Below are 8,668 nucleotides of genomic sequence, written 5' to 3' on the forward strand. Positions count from 1 at the left end.
TGATGAATTTGTCAACAATGTTCGAAGTAAATGGAGGTCCGCCATCCAACTGTATCGTGGTGGGAACTTGCCACATCGTGAAGACAGCAGTTAAGGCCGTAGTAACAGCTGTCATGTGGGACTTTCAAAGAGGTATGACGGCCATTTGACGGGAACCTAAATCAATGATGAGCAGCCCTTTATTTGGAATGGAGGCCCCGGGTAACGGGCCAAAAAGATCAACTTGCCAGGTTTGACCTGGGGTGAACTTACCCTTTGCAAGGGTTCCTTTTGTGCTTTTTGTTGGGTGTATTTCTCCTTTGCACAAGCTGCACAGGCTTGGACTATGTGCCTCCAATCACGATGCAAGCCATACTGTGGCTTCTCTCCTAGGGTATCACGCCATCTGGAATAGCATGCCTTGGGGCCTGGATGGCTCCAACCCTCATGCAGCCAAGCGAGCTATGGATCAATGCAAATGGATTTGTTGGCCTCATTTATGGTGAGTACTCCACCGTCAGCTGTATCTCGTAGCAATCCGTCAATCTGAGTGTGTACCGGGTCGGTGTCATTCTGATGTGAGCGTGTGTGTCGGATCAGTGGTAGGACAGTGAACTGTGACAACAATCGGTACAGGTCTTCCCAAACATCAAGGTTTTCAGTTGGTTCAGCCGTGCCAGTTATTATTTCATAAATGTAATGAGAATCAATAGCAATGACTGGAACTGGGAGGATCGCATCATGATTTGCAAGACAGTGTTGTATGACTGCATGAAATCCCAGGAGTTCGTTGCGTTGAGCTGACTCGCAGCCGGGTTGGATATCATGTATGCAGCATGGATGGCAATAAAAGCCATACTTCCCGCCTTCACGGGTGGAACCATCCGATGCCTTCCAAGCTGGCTGGGTTGTCCCATATAATGTAAGGTGTGGTGCTGCATCAATAGCTGGGGGCAGCGGTAGATCATCGTATTTCCACGCATTCCAATGATACAAATGATTTAGGACTAAAGCACTCCACGTGGCTGGTTCTCCATGAAAACATGGATCAGGCCGATCATGAGCTAAGCGAGGTATAAGAGTCGCCCCTACTGCTTGTAATCGTCCTTGTCTGATGGCGAGTGGTTCCGCCAGTTGAGTGGCTAGAAGGGTTTTACCTATGGCACCATACCTATGCTGATTCATTCGGATGGTACGATGAGCTAGAAACACCAACTTCCCGTCCGTATTTTTGACAGTGGTAAAGATGTGTTCCATCATGAATCCCACCGTAACGGTTAATGGTGAATCAAAGTTGATTGCATGAAGGTTCGTCCCCCGAATAGATATTAATAGGCTGTGCAATGCACTGTCATCTCTTGGGGTCCAGGGGGTTTGGCACCTGGATTTTTCTCAAATTTGACGTTGGATCCGAGCTATAGTTGGAAGGTGGTCGGGGTGATGAAATCCCAGACCCAATTTAATCTTCCTAACATGGACTGAAAGTCCACCTTCTTTGATAAAATTATGTTTTCACATAAATCAAAGAGGAGATCATTGTAGGCTACGCCTTTATGGATGTTGCGAGTGAAGGTAGTCCCTAGGAACGTAATCTCATTAGTTGGGTGCAGCTGAGATTTTTCCTTGTTTATAATCCAGCCTTCAGCAGTTAAATGCTGGATGAGATCGTTCGTGGCTTGGGCTACTACGGTTACGTTCCTGCCCATGATGGCGATGTCATCGAGGTAAGCCCAGATCTGGACGGATTTCGCTATTAAGATGTCCTTAGTAAACCGGTCAAGGGTGTCATTCATGGCACTGGTGGCTAAGGCTGGGGCATTTCGATAGCCTTGCGGGCATACGTTCCAGTGGTATATCCTGCCTCTGATACACATGTTAAGGATACCCTCAGTGTCGTCGATGGGTATAGAATAGAACATATTCTTTAAATCTATAGTTGTGCCTATCCAGTCACGGGCTTGATAGTTGGCCATTTCATACAGGTTCTGCGGTAATGTACTAGGCGAAGGTTGGGTCAACACATCGTCTATTTGCTTCACAGTAATCTACGATGAGGCGTACAGCATCAGGTCGTCCAGGCTTTGGTATCCCCCAACCAGGGGAGAGGTAAGTACTCGCCTGTATCCGTCTGATTGAGCCTTCGCGGACCAAGTCATCTAGTAGGGTGTCCAGAGGGTCCTGGAGATATGCTTTTGTTGGTATAGGAGTGTACCGCCATGGGGAATGAACTCGTAGCGAGGGTGTATGCCACTCCAGTCTGGGTATAGTCGTAATAGGTAGTACTTCTAATACTTTATCTTTTAATTCTAAGATGCGAATGCCGGGGATCCCTAAAATGTTTATGCCTCCAAGAACTGCATCTAGTCGTTTAGGATGGCCCTTTACGATGAATTTGACACAAGTTGTTGCGGTGGCAGCATTGAGGCCTTGAACCATCATTATTTTGTTGGTACAATAATGTGGAATTGATGACTTGATAACATTAACTTGGGCTCCCGTGTCTAGTAAAAATGTTGCGGTTGTAATGTCCAGGGGGTCTTCGGGATTTTGGACTTCAATTGATGCATAAGGTCGGGGATCAGTACTACAGAACACTGAGTGGTTCTCGGCAACAATAGTTCTATGATTATCTACTCGAAGAGTGTGCTCGGTGTCTCGTGTCTCTGATAGACTAAACATTACGGTTTTCTTCGCGTGTCACTTGAGTTTCGGGTCTGTTGATGTCACTCCAGTTCATTTTAATATGGATCGTGCGGATGTCGTGGGTCGCTGGGTGTCGTCCGGCTCGATGTGGGTCGATTTTTGTTCGTTCAGGTTCTGTTCATTTCGCTTGGTTACAGTTGGCTTCGTATTGTGGTTCGATTCGTTTGTCGATATCTCGCTTGGGTTTTCGTTGTTACATTTCGGTTCGGGTTCGTAGTATTTCAATTTGATTCACAGTGGTTCAGTCTCCTGTAACGGGCTTCGTGTCGGCTCATTTGTTAGTTCGGATTTGGTCTGCATCGGTTCGTCGTATAGTGGGGACAGTTCGTTGTTGTATTGGGGTTGTTTGTCGTCCGTTTCTTGTGTATCCGACTGGTGAGCGGAGGTGGTGTGGCCGTCGATCGCCGGACTCATGTCGACGGCACTTATTTGTTTTTTGTCTTATCTTGGAAACCGGTAAAACCCAGTGCCTGAGCAAGATCTCTCTACCCATCCTCACCCAGTAGCCTCAATTTCTCTTTGGTCAAGCCAGTCTTACCAAGAAGGAACCCGAACATGGCTCTCTCAGCTGCTGATCGTTGGGGTGGTGAATAATTTCCTCTAAATGAAGGGTTCCTAGACATCTGTGGTGACTCAGAAGTTTGATACTTTCTCAATGATGGTGATTGAGCTACTTGACCTCGTCTAGTAGGGTTCGTCTGATATTTCTTTAAGCCTGTTCCCCAGTAGCCGGTGAACGTTTTCTCATTTGGGTAATTCGTGGCAGTCTCGTCCCAGACAGGGTGAGCCTTGTGTTGGGGTCTTTGTTCCATTGCCTCTTGCAATTGATCCAATAGCCCTAGTGTATGCATCACCGGGCCATTGATTGATGGACTCAACAGGAGTCTAGCGGTTATGCTGTGACTCCCGCCACAAATTTCAGTGGCAGCATGCACTGCCTCTTTGAGACAGGGTACATCCCTGGGTATGGTAACGAATCTATGGGGCCATGCTCCTTGTATTTGTGCCGGAGTGAGATTCAATTGCTGATGACTTGGGGTCCACAAAGCATATGATGCCCCGATGATGGCATGGACTAATACAGTAGCAGTGATGTTGCGGGTATTTGCTCCCTCATGCCAACAGTGGATTTTATGTTGCAACGCTTCTGCAACAAGGGCCGGAATCGGGATAGGCCAGTACTGATTGGCAAGTATTGGAACTGGGTCGATTACTTTTGCTCGACTCCAATCTGCACTTCGGACCAATTGTAATGCTTCCTCTCGGTCAACTGTTTCACTGCCGGCTTCCGCCACTAGTCTTCTCAACCAAGCGATCGGGGTTTCTTGGGGTCAAATTCCCGTCTCTTTTTTCAGTTCGCTCATTTCCATGTGGGTCCTAGTTCTCGTAGTTATTGTGATTTGAGTCTGTCCTTGCGGTCCCCCTACAACCTTCCGAACCACAATAGGGAAGGCTGTTGTCAGCTCTAAATCACTATTCAGTTCTAATTCTAATTCTTCTCCCATCCTTCATCATATAACTGTGGTATTGTTTTGTTCTTTTATCGTTGCATTAGTATCTTGGACTTTAATGTCGATGGATTTCTTTGTATTCTTATTCTCCTTCTCTTCACATCCGCCCTCATTATGCTGGCTAGCATATGGTGGTGGAGCTGCAAGCTCAACAGGTGGTGCTGTGGCGGGAGGCTGATGGCATTGTGGAGGCGGCTTGGGCATGGCTATGAGCCGTGGTAAGGGGGATGAGGGGGTTGGGTCCCACGTGGGTGGAGGCGGGACCATGGTGACGGATTGACTGGGAGGAAGGGGGGCTGGACGTCGTGACATCTTGGAAGGGTTGGACACTAGTGACATCATTGCGTCCTTCCGTACGCTTCCCCCTTTGCTGGCGCCATTCAATAATGGTGGCTCAGCCAAATTGTTGGCAAGAGCTCGGGTGGCAACCTCGAGCTGATTCTCCCGGTCCAGAAATTCCCCCAATAATAAAAGATATTCACTAAACAATACGTTTATTAAGCAGCCTTTCTTCCACTTCTTGCCACTGATCCATTTTGTTTTCCTGCCATCTCGCTCCAAAGTTTCTCGGAGCCGCATCAGGAGCTTGTGGCTTCTCGATCTGGTCACAATGTTTGGGCATAAGAACTGACTCTTCGGGATCTCTTTCCTTCCCTCATTCACATACTGAACACACCGGTCAAACTCTTGAGCCGGGCTGACCACTACGGCCAGAGGGCTAGTGTGGGCCGGGGTCACGTTCCCGCTTTCCTCCTCAGGGCGGTAAATAGCCTGAGGGTTCCGCATAATGCAGCGGTATGCCCCAGTGTTTAACTGAATGGCCCATTCCCGATCTCTCACCCCACAGAGGGATAGGTGCCCTTTGATCACATTTTCGGCCGAGCTTGCGGCCTGGTGATAGATGTTATGGGCCCTTATGTCGTCCGGACCGGGCAGCTTCTTATTATCTCAGACTCCTCGCCTCCCACGTATCCTGTTCGTGACGCCATGCTGGGTAATCCTCCCCCAGGGAAGGGTCCCAAGTGTCATGGTGAGACCGAACAAACAGGCTGGGTCTAGCGGCGCTGGAGTTCTGAGCGGCACGGAAGCTGGGTTCTTTCAACAAAAATGGATTTATTTGACTTACGCTTGGAAGAGCGCAGGTACGGAGTCTTCAGTTACAGTAAAACAACAAAGGGGTCTGTTGGCCCACGAGGTTCAGTCTGAAGACCTAGTCCCAGGGCTGGTCAACAGCTCATTAATGGGGAACACAAACAAACAAAACTGTAACGAAACGCGGTGACGCCAGTCCGAGGCGGTGGACAATTGGGTGGTCGAAGGAGGAAGCTGAGGTCGGAAGCCAGGAGGTGATACAACGGAGACGTCAGGTTAGAGGAGTGAGCCGAGTCGTGATCGGTGAAGAAGCCAAGAACCGGGTTACAAACAGAGCCCAAAGGGTGATCCAAAATCGTAAGTCAGAAGCCAGGCGAATCAGAAGCAAGGTCGCAACACAGCAAATAGCACGGAACACCAAAGGGTGGAGGCGAAGGAGGAGACCGAAAAGCCTAAGGGCCTAACTGGAAGACAGTCCCTCAGCAGGTCAGGCTCTGTCTCCAGTTCCGCAGGTCTCCCCCTGAGGGAGGGGTCGTCAGACCTTTTATAGCAACTCTCATGGCCAATTAGGTTGCTAGGAAGACCGAACTTTCTAGAAAGATTACCTCATATGCTGGGCATGCGTAGCAACAAGCTCTCTGTTACAACTGAGCCTGTGCTTCTCTGAAAGTAGGTCACACTTGACTGACAGGCCTTCAGGTCATGAAAAGGGTGCCTGCAAGACCCGTCGCCATGGCGCACGCCTTCATCTCCAATCCTGTGTTCGCAGCACACATGCTTTTTTCCAAGACAAAGCTTAGACAATGATTCTTGTTTTACATTTTAAATATCTTTTGGAAAAAAGTTATTTTTTGCCCTCTTCATTGTCATGTACACACTGCAAATTTACAATAAGAATTGGGTGGGTTATGGAGCTTTTTTTTCTGTCCTACAATGTTCTCCTACATTTTTCCCCCTATGTCCTCCCCCCTGCCCCTGGTTTTTTACTATTCTGATTCTTGCAGAAAAAAATTGCTTCTCAACATAAGGTAAGCCCAGATAATGAAAACAAGAGCTGCAGTTCAGGACCAATTCCAAGACAACTACAGAAGCAATGCCCCCATACCAACCCCTTGACATGGTGGCCAGTGCTTTCTAGTTCCCAAATCCCATGCTTCTTGTCCATTTTTTTCCAAAGCCAGGATATAAGTTCACATTCTTGGCAAGTCTAATATCAGATAATGAGTAGTTTTGTACTCATTACAGAAGGCATACAGAATGTTCAACCATTACAGATGGAGAATTAAACCCAGACACCCCAGGTGCCCATTAAGATTCCCCAGTCATAAAACTATTATGATGGCCTGGGTCCCTGGGCACCCAAAGAAATCAATGCTCCCCCCTGTTTAAGGCAGTCTGCCCTGCACCCCCCTGTCATGCCTTTGATGTAAAATGAATAGATATAATGCAGGAGGCTGCCTTACGTTTGGCCCTGGTGTACTGAGCCAAACACATGGCTCTGAACTGCCCCTATACCATGTCCCATGCCTTGTACATGGCATCTTGCACATACTACTCCCCCAGCCCTTCACTAGACTGCACTCAGCCTCTGGCCCACCCAGGCCTCAGGCCCCACTTGGTGGGCCTTGACCCCTTGGGCCCTCACTGGACTACACTTTATGCTCTGTAGGCTTCAGGTCCCCAATGGACCTTGGCCCTTCTCTGGGTCTTTTGCCCCTCGGGCCTCAGGTTCCTTCCAGTGGATCTTGGCCCCAAGCCTTTCCCCTTTACAGGGTGACCCACAAGACAGTGGGGGTTGGGGTTTTCTGGCATCCCATCCTTGCCTGTCACTGGGGAGGCACACATGAGATCTCCTGGGGGTGCCCCACCACAGGCTGTCCCACAACAGCAACCAACCCCAGCAGGGTGAAGCTTCAGGTCTCACCCAGAACCATAAGGAACCTCCTCCATCCATAGTTCCTACCCTAACATCCAGGCATTACAGGAGCTGCAGTCATCAGGTTATGCAGTGCTACTCCTCCAGCTCCCCAGATGCAACTCCCACCCCTAGTCTCTGGGTCTAGATCTATACTCTGTCTGCCCAGCCCTCCTCCAATGAGGCAGCCCTCTGCAGTCAGGTGACTACCTAATTGGACCTGAACCTGGTGGCTACACCACAGCCTGCTTGATGGTCTTAGAGTGGTAGGCACAACCAGTGCAGTATCATACTTAGCCAAGGGCATGAATAGCTACTTACTTGTCTCAGCAAATCTTTGAAGAAAAACTCCTCTTGCTTTTTTGCTATGCTCCATACAACTCACTGCCTTCAACAAGACAGCATGAGGTGTTAATGAGTACAAGTTTTGGTCAAAAAAAAGTCAGGTTCCTGAAATTCCTCACAGGAATAATTTTAAAGTCTATAAGTAGGTGTCTGCATTCAAATACCCTCATCTTCCAGAAAGCTATCTGGAATTCTGTTTCTGTCACTTTTTTTCACACAGCAACTCAGCAGCAAAGATGCTGCCAAAATCTTCTCATCCAAATCAATGGATTAATAACAACATTAGTCCAATCTGATGTAACAGTGTGTGGGCAATTACTGCATGTCAAAAATCACTGAGTGAGAAAATAAAAGCAAATGCAAAATTGACTAAACAGCAGATCACTGTTCTGACTATCCAATTTGATCCATCTATTAAACAGTGGCCATTTTGGGCAAATCATTTCTTGTCAGCTCTCAGGGCCCTTATTCTTCTTTCTGTAAAATGGAAATCATATAATTTCCTATAGCAAAGCACTAGCTGATAATCACATGAAAGGTCATTTAAAAAGACAGATTATTATTTTGATATAAATAAATGGCAAGTCATACCATAAGGCAAGCATAATTCAACTGCTGTTGGAAGAAATGGATAAGAAATGGTAAGAAAGACCAGAGAATGATTTAAGATAAAGAATCATGCCCTCTGTCTTAACAATTTTATATTTATCAAATATAATGATGGCAACAGACTACATCCCACTTACTGCACTAGTAATTGAGAGGGGTTCCTTTCATTGACAGTGAATAGCCTGTGGATAATTTAAGGCAGGTTTGTAACAGATGAATAAAGTGCCAAAGCAGATGAAATATGAAAAGCTGTTCAGTCAGGATAAAGCAATAGGTCTTTCTCCTACTAGAGAATAATGCAAATAGGTGAGTCTCTAAGATGAAAGCTATTGACTTATCTTGAAAGATGAATTTGCATTACACAAAAGCTGCCCTACTTTATGCTATCCTTGGAAAAGTAGGGAGCTGAAGTCCAAGGCACAGCTCATGCTGAATTCAGACACAGACTTACAAAATCCAGGAACTCATTTCTGCTTCAATTAACACCTCCTTCCAGCCATTTCCTTAGAAAGTC

Source organism: Crocodylus siamensis, chromosome 1, assembly GCF_052110815.1.
Source record: "Crocodylus siamensis isolate JL-2025a chromosome 1, ASM5211081v1, whole genome shotgun sequence".
Taxonomy (NCBI): Eukaryota; Metazoa; Chordata; order Crocodylia; family Crocodylidae; genus Crocodylus; species Crocodylus siamensis.